A 10,691-nucleotide genomic window follows, 5' to 3' on the forward strand; every position below is an offset into this window, starting at 1 on the left:
CGCATCGACTTCTCACTCTGGTAGCTGTGGTGAGTAAATGAGTAACGGTGAGTAATGGTGAGTGAGTAACGATGAGTGAGATGAGTGGTGAGTGAGGGCTTTGGTAGTTGCTGCGTTGTCGTCTGCTCCGTCACCCCTGCGTCAGCGTGGTGGTGGTGATGGAGGGTGCTTGGGGAGAAGGGTGGGGTCAGGTGGGGGTCGATGTGGTTGTGGGTTGTTAGTCAATGCTCTCCCTACAGCTCCGTTTGTGGTTACTTGATCGTAGATTTGTATGTGATTTCTTGTACAACGTTTAATTGTAGTTTCTTTCTGTAAGGTGTTGACTAGAAGATAATGTTGGTTATTGTCTCGCCTGCTTGTTCCATAGCAATCGTAGATACTTGTAGTTCGTTTCTTCACTGATTGCAGATTGACGGAGAAACTGGAAGATTGGTTGTAAATATATAATGTCAAACCACTGCTGGTATAAAGTTGTGAGGCGTCAGGTGGCTCGAACTTTTAGTATTTTTTTTTTTTTCTATCTTGATTATGTAGACTCAACTGTAGACTCTTTGACTCGTAGACTCGTAGACGTGATTCATACGTTCGCTGCCGCCAAAAAATTACATCGAACTTGTAGCTAATTATATCATAGTCATAGCCTAGCTGTTAGAACAGTGAGTTGATTTGTAGTAGATAATGTGAGTTGTACTTGTCGATGACAGGAGAAAGATAATGACAAGTACTGGGGTTTGATTGTAGTTTATTTCTTCACAGGGAAAATCTTAAAATTGATAATGAGTACGTCCCACAAGAGTGTACTGAGGTGAGAGCGTGTTATGCCTGCAAACTTTGCACACCTGCCCATTTCCCTACCGTGCAGGAGGCAGTGATGGAGACGAAAACAGGGAAAGCTGCAGGTATGGATGGGAGTGCTGTGGAATGTCTGAAGGGTGGTGGAGTGACTGTTGTTGATTGGTTAGTAAGATTGTTGAATGTGTGCTTTGTGAAAGGTATGGTGCCAATTGACTGGGCAAGTGCTTGTGTGGTTCCGTTGTATAAAGGTAAGGGTGATAAGTATGAATGTACTAGCTTTAGGGGTATAAGTCTGTTGAGTGTTGTAGGTAAGGTGTATGACAGTGTTAATTAAGAGAGTTAGAGAGGGTACAGAGGGAGTGATTGGTGATGAGCAGTGTGGCTTTAGGAGAGGGAGGGGATGCGTGGATCAGGTGTTTGCGGTGAGACAAGTGTGTGAAAAGTATTTAGCGAAAGGCAAGGATGTGTTTTGGGCGTTCATGGATTTAGAGAAAGCGTATGACGGAACTGATTGGGAGGCTTTGTCGACTGTTTTAAGATTGTATGGACTTGATAGTAGGTTACTAAAAGGAGTGAAAAGTTTATGAAAATAGTAGAGCGTGTATAAGAGTGGGAAGAACTGAGTGATTGGTTTCCCGTGACAGTGGGGTTGCGGCAGGGATGTGTGATGTCGCCTTGGTTGTTTAATATTTATATGGATGATGTTGTAAGGGAGGCGAATGGAAGAGTGTTAGGTGGAGGTTTGAGTCTGGTGAATGTTGATGGTGGAGAGTGAAATCCGAAGCAGCTGCTGTTTGCAGATGATACTGCACTGGTGGCTGATTCACAGGAGAGATTGAGACAGTTGGTAGAGGAGTTTGGAAGGGTGTGTGAAAGGAGGAAATTGAAATAAAAGAGAATAAGTGTAAAGTGATGAAGTGTACGAGTTTGGTAGATGGTAGGAGGATGAGTATAGTTTTGAATGGTGAGTTGCTTGAGGAGGCAAAGTGTTTTAAGTATCTAGGGTCACATGTTGCTGTGGATGGAAGAATAGATGGAGAAGTGAAGTTTAGAATGAGTGAAGTAGGAAAGGTGCTGGAAGAATGAAAAAAGTGTTTAGATGTTCACTTAGAATGGATGTAAAGAGAAGGCTGTATGAGGGTGTTGTGGTACCGACTGCATTATATGGGGCTGGAACTTGGAATATGGGTGTAGCAGAGAGGAAAAGTTTGAATGCAATGGAGATGATGTGTTTAAGGAGTATGTGTGATGCTTATGGATCGAGAGAGAAATGATGAAGTGCGAAGGAGAACTGGAATTGTTCAGGAGATGGCTGTTCGAGTTGAGCAGAGGGTGTTGCGATGGTTTCGGCATATGGAGAGAATGGATAATGAGCGATTGGTGAAAAAGATAACTAGATCTGATGTGAGAGGTGTAAGGCTGAGAGGAAGTCCACTAATAAGATGGATGGACTGTGTGAAGAGAGCGTTGGATGCAAGAGGGATGTCTGTTGAGCAATGAAGAGTGGATGTGCGTGATGGAAATGAATGGAGAGAAACTGTGAATGAAAAAATGATGACGCAGCCATGAGGGGATATTTTCCCGCATTTGTCTGGTCAGCTGATCATGGCAGGTGCGGTTAAGGGGATAGGTTTATTATGATGTGGCAGGGGTAAACCAACTCTGCTGTCGGGCCCTGCTGCAGATGTTACTGATTGCATTGCACAGTTGACCCTCGTGCGGTGTGGTGTGGTGAGGCTCTGTCCCTTCTTCCTTTTGGGGCTAAGATGCGAATGAATGTGTTTAAGTGGATGAGTAAATTGGGTGTGTGTCTTCCTGTCTCGGGTACCTCCCTTTCCTTGGGGGAAGCAGCCTAGGTATATTGACAGATAGATAGCCTCTCTCTCTAGACCCCCTTCTCGTTCTCTCTCCTAAATCCTTGTGCCTGCTAACTCCTTCTCTCCTGTATAGGAGAGATTGTGTCACGTGTAAGGCAGTGTTGAGTGGAACTCTCTCGATCCTGGGAACTTTCCGATAAGGCGTTACAATGCGCGAACGCCATTTCCTTCAACCTTAGCCGTGACTTTCACTTAACCTCTAGATTACATATGTACACTACAAGTTATTATGTATTGTATTATGATATTTTAGAGTCCTGACATTTCCTTTAGGAGTGTGGCTTGTGACTGGGTCTTTTTTGTGTGATCAAGTCATGTTAGTGTGTCGGAAAAGACTGAGCTGATTCAAGGCTAAGGATGCAGTAGTTGGACCCATCACAAGTCTGTACCCATCACCAGTGCAAGATCTTCCCTTTTTTAAGGTGGTGTGGTGGGTGGGGAGGGAACTCACCTCACCTTTAAACGAAAATGCTGGGAGGGATGGTGTGGAAGTTTAGAAACTTCCTAAAGTCCGTAGTTGCTTAGGGACTTGGAACTATAAGAGATTGTCTAGACAGCAGAAAATAGTATTGGTCCATCATCAAACTGGCCGTGCTCACCTCATATTTGCGATTTTTTTTATTTTTGTCATATAAGGAAACACTCTGATCTGATCTGGTAACTGCTTGATTTTCTTCACTGCGTGACACCTGGTCAAGTGCCTCAGTCTTGGAATTATTCAGTATCGTTTTCTCTATGTATTGGTAAGGTGAAGAGTCTTATTGTTTTTTGTTGGTTCTAGGAGGTTGTAAGGCTTGTAATACAAAGGAAGACAAAGAAAAACAGACAGCATGACCTTTTGGTGCTATCGCAGCTGTTTGGAATAGGGAAGGCTATAACTAACAAAAATATTATATCAGTTAAAAACAAGGATAAAAAAGTAGGAAAGCTCCTTTCCACCCACTAAACCCTCCAGCTGAAGCTGGCAGGAAATACTAAGGACAACCATGCAGAATATTCTACAATATTTACCTGAAAGGGAAGTAACATTTAGTCAGCACTATTTACCTCCGCCAGGGAGGTTATGTTTTACCCCGCGTTGGTTGGCCTGTCTGTTTGTCTGTCTGTTAGCATGATTACTCAATAAATTATGAACGGATTTTGATGAAATGTTATAGAAGGGTGGGCCATGGGAGAAAGAAGAAATTATAACATTTTGGGACGGATCCACATCTAGATCCGGAGTATCCCGCACAATATCTCGAAAAGTTCTCAATGAATTTCAATGAAATTTTTTGGAAAGGTGGACCATGGACCAAGGAAGTACTGGTTAAATTTGGGGGCTTTTCCGGACCTAGATCCTATACCCACGGATCCGGGTCCGGGTTTCCTAAAATTATGAACGGATTTTGATAAAATTTTGTGGAAAGATGGGCCATGGGCTAAGAAAAAAGTGAACAATTATGGAGGTGGATTCGGATCCTTTTCAATGGTAATGGCATTGGCAGAGGCATGCACTTTCTGAGTGCTTTCCACTTACCAATGTTATTCTGCGGTTGTATCCTCCAAGTTCTGGAAAAAAAAAAGAAAAAAAAAAGAGTTGTATATATGGTAATTCAGAAATGTATTATTTAAGAGTGAACATACCTAACTGAGGATAAAAAGACTGATACTTTTCCAAGTGGTTTTTAAAGTTCAGTACTTAATCACAGTTTACTACATTGAAGGGCAGTTTGGTCCATATAATATATAACTCAAAAAGTGCTAAGCCTCGTGTGACTGTAATCGCTTGCTGGTTATTTAATGCCCATTACTTCTAGAGCAATTCTGTGATCACCTTGGAAATATTTATGTTCATTGAATATTATGAATTCTTGAATTAAGTCTACTCATAACCTGCGTTTAGTTAATGTAAAGAGAGTCAGGGCTTCGAAATGCTCCAAGTAGGGTTTATTTCCCAATTTAGATACCATATTTGTCACCTTTCATTGTATTCCCTTAAGTTTCTCTGTATATTTGTTGTAATAAGGCGACCAGAACTGTACACAGTACTCTCATGGCCGTACTAGAGTGTTATACAAGGTGAGGATCGTATTTTCTTATTTATACTCGAATGCTCTACCAGTGAATCCGATTAGTTTGTAAGCTTTTTTCAAAGTCTCTGTAAACTGTTTGCTTGATTTAAGATTACTTCTTGCTCAATTTTTTAAGTCTGTTTCATTGACTTTACCTAGGTGAATATTGTTCATAGTGTAACTGGCTTTCTCACATCTGTTTCCAATGTTTAGCACTTTGCTTTCACTGATATTTAAGTTCATCTGCAATGATTGGACGCAATTCTACGGTCGATCGATGTCACTCTGAACTGCCTGCCAATGTAAGGATGTGTCTGCTATATTTATAATTTCAGTATCATAAGAAAATTTGGATATTAGAACAAAAAAAAAAATAATAATAACCTTTATCATTTATATAGAATTGAGCCCAATCCTAAGCTCTGCAGAACGCCACTTGTAACATCTTTCCAGTCTGATTGTTCATTTATTACGACTGTTCCCGTCATGTAAGCCAGTTATCGATTCATCGGAGCACATTGCCTCTGAACCCATGTGCCTTCAATTTCTGAAGTAGTCTCTTATCGGGAACTTTAGCAAATGCATTTTGGTAATCGAAATAGATAATGGCAACGGATTTGGTATCATTATATATATATATATATATATATATATATATATATATATATATATATATATATATATATATATATATATATATAATCATCTCATCAGCCGTTTGAGTGTCCACTGCAGGACCGGCCTATCCCTACCGAAGTGGGGACGATACAGCCAATGTATCTCCACCAAGTGGCTTAGGCTGTCTGGTAGAGATTGTATGTAGAGTGAGAAGTGCTTATAAGTGTAATTGTAGTGTTGTAGTGGCTTTGGATGTGTGTGTAGTCTGTGAACCAAGTGTAATCAGCCCGCTCAAACCGACTGGGTGCAAGCATACTTTATAGTATGCGACACTGGTTCAACCACAGCACTCTTGATGTCCGCCAAGCAGTAAGTGGCCAGAAGAACGCTCCCAAAGTTTATTACCCTGGCGGGACGCGAACCCTCCTTCTTCAGTATACGAAAATGCACACTTTACCACTGTACCACAGAGGCTTCATATATATATATATATATATATATATATATATATATATATATATATATATATATATATATATATATATATATATATATTGTAGTTGGTGAAGGTGCTCACCATCCACTCACTCGATGTAGTGCTGCTCTCAGGTGTCTGACCTTTCCTCTCCTCCATCCTTCTTTCCTTTCATCCTTTCCTATTTTTCTTTCCCTCATTCTTTCCTCGTCCTTCTGCCTCCGGGTGACTTTAAGCTCCTTCTTCTGTCTTTTTTTTTTTTCTTAATTCTTTCCTTTTCCTTCTGCCCGTGGGTGACTCTACACTGAGTGAAAAGCCAAATGGTTTTCTGTACACTAGGAAACCATTTACTACGCTGGGTGGTTACCATATAACCAAATTTTGGCGCCTGGTGGTTTAGTGGGTAATTACGGCGCTGCATTCGGATTGAGACAGTGAAGGTTTATATCCAAGGGATGGTTGGGGTTAATTGCTCATGTAATGCCACTCAGGGATGAGTGAGGCTGGTCACACTCATCTTAAACGTCAGGACCAACTTGCCTAGCCACGGGCTCTTACGCTTCTCATGGGGCAACATAGGATTGGATGATGGATATATATATATATATATATATATATATATATATATATATATATATATATATATATATATATATATATATATATATATATTTACTTTTTTCATGCAAGGGAAAAGGAACTAAAGGCCAGAAGCCAGGAAACTGTTTCCTCCAAGACAAATCAAAACGAGATTACAGGGAGCCAATTTCAAGATACGATCATTTCTAGATGGCGGGAAACACGGCGTTCGAAAGACTGGAGGTGATCGACAGTAGAAAATGCAGATACAGCGAGACTGTTCCAGAATTGACCTGTTGCATTCAGGAAGGACTGAGAGTAATGATTATCTCTTGCACTAGAGAGTTGGACAGAAAAGGGATGAGAGTTTATAGCTAGATGGGTGGTACGTGCCCTCTGTAGTGGTGGAGGTATGGAAGCAGATAGTTAAGAGGAGCAGTGACCGTTGAAGTCGCGATAGAAAAGAGATAAAAAGGAAACAGTTCATTGAAGAGACAGAGGTTCAAGGGAGCCAGTAAGAGGAGGAAAGTTAATGAGATGAAAAGTCACTGACTCCACCTTGTTGAGAAGAACTGTACGTGGGGAGCCTCCCCACACGTGAGAGTTGTACTCGATACAGAGGCGAATGAAACTCGTATATAAAATATACTTGTGCAGGAGTGAAGAAGGCATGGAGTCGGCTTAGCACTCGTAATCTCTTGGAAGCAGATTTTACGAGAGAGGTACTATGTTATATCCAAGATAAATCCCGAGAGAATGAAACACAAAGTATGTTTAAAGATGATGCAGGATTGAGCTGGATATTGTTTGAAATTAGAGGGTACTCCTGCTGAAGCTTTTTTCAGAGTGATGGGTGTTAGAACAGAGTTTTTGATGCATTAACCCCTAAATACCGCAATTCGATCTGGCTTGTCTGCCACTGGAGCCGCAATTCGGGGGTGTTTTTTCGACTTTCACCAACGGGAAAATCAATATGTTCTGGCTAAAGAGGAAGAATTTACACACCTGACAGTGCAATCGGCACCCCCCTAGGTCTAATGGTTACCGCACAATCGAGGGTCAAAGTTGAAAAAAAAAAAAAAATAGGTAACCCCCAAAAAAATTTCAAAAGCCCCCATAGTTTTGATAACTAATTATTTCTATTACTGAAATAGGTCATTGAAATATCATTTGTCACACCAAGCCCGAGAACAGATGTTTTGGGGTGTGGGGAGATTACTTGCTTTTGGGGAGATAAAGTACCCCGTGGGAAGAAGGTTTGTAGGTATGGGGGTAGGATAAAACCATCTTTCCTCATCAAAGTAGAGCACTTTATTTTGTTTTTGACCAGCTACTATGAAAGCATATGTGTATGTATGTGTGGGGAGATAAAATTCGATCGGGGAGAAGGCCCACAATGAGTACATTGAACCTTGGGAGATCATTTACGGTAACAACCAATTTGGCTAGTTGAAACAAACAAAATCAGTGTGATTTAGCATATCAACCATGCCAGCAGGTGTGTTTGCAGGTGTGGGGAGATAATTCACGTACTGGGAGTAATCCTGCAGTGCCTCATAGTACTTCAGAAAATTTCAGAAACACCAAATGTTTATACTGCCATGAAGGAAAATAGAACATTGTTCAATATTGTTCCAGATGCATGCAAGGGAAAAGGAAAAATGTAACTGGCTTTACTATACCGAGGTAGAGGAGTGGTGGTGGGGGGGCTGGGGCTCAGATGCCTGTGATTGCACATGTTTGCATGTACAGAATAGTATACAGAGAAGCATTTATTATGTTCAGGTACGAAAAGGCACAGGAAAAAAAAAAAAACATCGAGGCAATACATAAATTATAAAGCACGTGTACATGTGTTGGAGGTGGGGGGAAGTGAGGGAGGGGAGGCGTGGGGGGGGGAAAGCAAGACAAGCTGCGTGCTCACTTTCACAAGATGGTTTATTGGAGATAGGAGGGTAGTATGGGGCCGAAAGGGAGGGAGGGGGTAGGGTAGGTAGGGGAATACAAGGTAGGGTGGGAAGGTGGGGGGAGCAGGAGGGGGATGGAATGGGCCTCGTGGTTGGGGGAGGAGTAAACCTCGACTAACAACGTCCTATTGGGGTGTACAGAGGGGTGGGAGGGTCTTCAGAGAGGGTTATTACGTGACAAATGATGAAACATTCAGGCAATGGTTGGGCCGAGAGGAGCGATGACCCCCCTAGAGTGGCTGGATCACCCAACCGGAGGCCGGAGGGGTTAGTTCTTATTGGCTTGAAGGGATATACGTCACAATCGGGCCGGAGCAATGTGCAGGCAGTTTTTTACAATGTGCGCTATATTGATGTGATTCAACTGAGAGCACTAAAGTGGTCAACATGTACATTGACGTGCTTCGGTAATTAGGGGTTAAAAACAAGATTGCTTTTAACCCACTCAGAGATATGAGCCAAGTCAGACAATAGGTTTACCATGGCCTCATCTCTTGTTTTTTAAAATACCTGCTGAGATGGACGATGAGGGAAGAAAATGGAAAGGTGAAAGGTGGTCATCAGTGTATGAGTGGATTAGGTTCGATGTACAACTTAGAAAGTCACTGATGATTAGAAGAGAATTAGTGATAGGACAGAGCCCTGAGAAACACCACTATTGATAGCCCTACGAGAAAATCAATTACAGTTCCATCTACAAGAGTCACTATAGAAGGACCAGAAAGGAAGCTTGAGATGAAGGCACAGATAGAAGGATAGAAACCGTAAGAGGGCAGTTCGGAAATTAAAGATTTATGTCCAACTCGATCGAAAGCCTTTGAGAAGTTAAGTGCAATAACAAAGCTGTCGCCAAAGACCCGATAGGAGGATGGCCAGGAGTCTGAAAGATAGGTGAGAAGATCGACAGTGTAGCATCCCTGCCAGAAGCCATACTGACAATCAGAAAGGATGTTGTGTTAGGATAGATAGTTTTAGAATTTTTTGATTAAGGATAGACTCGAAGACTTTTGAAACACAGGATGAGAAAGCAATTGGACATTTGTTACAGGGAAGGGAATGGGCACCCTTCTTTGGGATAGACTGAAAGAAAGCAAAACTTCCAGAAGATAAAGAAGGGTACAAACTAATAGCCAAAGGCAAAAGAATTTACCTACGTGGGTGTAAGCACAGAAGCACAGGTTTGAGGACAACAGGAGGGACTCCACCAGGCCCATATGCCTTCTTAGTAATGAGGCCAATGATAGCAGGAAATTCGTCAGTTGAAGGAGTTTTAACCCTTTGGCTCCAAGTGTTCTCAGTATGGGATGGAACTGGGCATTTTCAAAAGTTAATAAAGAGGGGAATTCTGGGGTAGGGACCAATGAGCTTCGTGACTTTGAGCTGATAGGCCGATGGCAGTATGCATAATAACCTTCCAGCACAATCCCTCACACAGTAACCCTGGGAGCTAATGGATTAATATCAGCGTTGAAGGAGACAGAGGACGGAAGCAATGGAAAAACAGCACTGGAGTCGTCAAAAGTGAAACTGGAGAACTTCTGAACGAAGAGTGCTTTACTAGTAGAACAAATAGCTACAGAGCCATCAGAGTGGAAAAGCAGAGGGAGCGATGATAAGTTAAGTTGCAAGAAAGTTTTTTTCAAATTGCCAGAAGGAGCGAGAAGAAGTCGAGTTGGGGAATTCAGAGCATTTAGTAAGAATGAAATTGTTTTTAGCATGGCAAAGAACAGACTTAACATGATTGTGGGCAGAAACACAAAAGAGATGAGATTCAGGGGTGTGTTTGCTCCAAAACCTTTTGTGCTGTAGGCACAGCATTAGAACAATTGTCATTAAACCAAGTTTTTCTTTTTTATTAGTAAGTTATGAGAAGGGAATGTATGCTTCCATGTGTCAGAGAATAACCTCCGTAGGACACAGGGCACTCTCAAATGGCTCTCAGCCATGGAAGCAATAATCATGCCAGGGAAAATCAAAGAAGTACTGCCTAAGGGCTTTACGATCAGTAGCTCCAAAGTGACAACCATTGTTTCTTGGGAGGACCCACAGGCCTTACTGGAGCAAAAAGACAGGATAAGATGATAAGATATACCTTTTGTTCTTCAGGTAGGGGGTTTCTCACTGCCCCATCTCCTTGCGCACACGTGACAGGCGTCTGTTCATCACAATGGAAAGGGTGAGGCTGGCTCTGGGTTCCTGCCTTTTTAGAAGCAACTCGACGCCATCGATGGCAGGTGTTTGCTATAACGGTGGCGTGGGGGGACGCTACCACTTTGACAGCTGTTCCAGGGTGGTCTCCCCACCCTAACCCTGCCTCCCATTCCTA

This window comes from Coenobita brevimanus, chromosome 50 (genome assembly GCF_032717465.1).
Source record: "Coenobita brevimanus isolate Jiangsu-jjx chromosome 50, ASM3271746v2, whole genome shotgun sequence".
In the NCBI taxonomy this organism is placed as follows: Eukaryota; Metazoa; Arthropoda; class Malacostraca; order Decapoda; family Coenobitidae; genus Coenobita; species Coenobita brevimanus.